Genomic DNA, 478 nt, shown 5'->3' on the forward strand with positions numbered 1-478 from the left:
TACATAAGCAGCCCTTCTTTCTCCCATGATTGTTCTCCCCAAAGAGTGTATCTACTTGAGGTAAATGTTCAATTCATATGCTTGTATTTATTTGGTGGAATCTACAGGTGTGGGTTCATTTCCAGACCTGAAGGGCAGCTAGGGGACATAGTCTCAGCAGTTCCACCAGGCCCTATCAGACCAGCAAACTTGGCCCACACATTTTTTTTTTCACCAAATGATTTTGAGTTTTATTCCACAATGTTCTCCTTCTCTATCAAGGGTCTCCTACATAGATCTCCTTCCAATTGGATGACAGTGGTAGCTAGGCACCATCTAGTTCTTCTGGGCTCATAGTTGTATAGGCTGCAGATCAGATGTTGTACTAGTCACTAGGACTACTTGTTTCCATGACTTCTTTTTTTCTTCATTCTTCTTTACTCTGGACGAGGAGTTGTTGTATCTAGATGGCAGCTTGCTAGCTTTTAAGATCCCAGTC

The sequence above is a fragment of the Orycteropus afer genome, unplaced genomic scaffold, assembly GCF_000298275.1.
Source record: "Orycteropus afer afer isolate SDZICR_OR568_19922 unplaced genomic scaffold, OryAfe1.0 scaffold00283, whole genome shotgun sequence".
NCBI classification, from domain to species: domain Eukaryota; kingdom Metazoa; phylum Chordata; class Mammalia; order Tubulidentata; family Orycteropodidae; genus Orycteropus; species Orycteropus afer.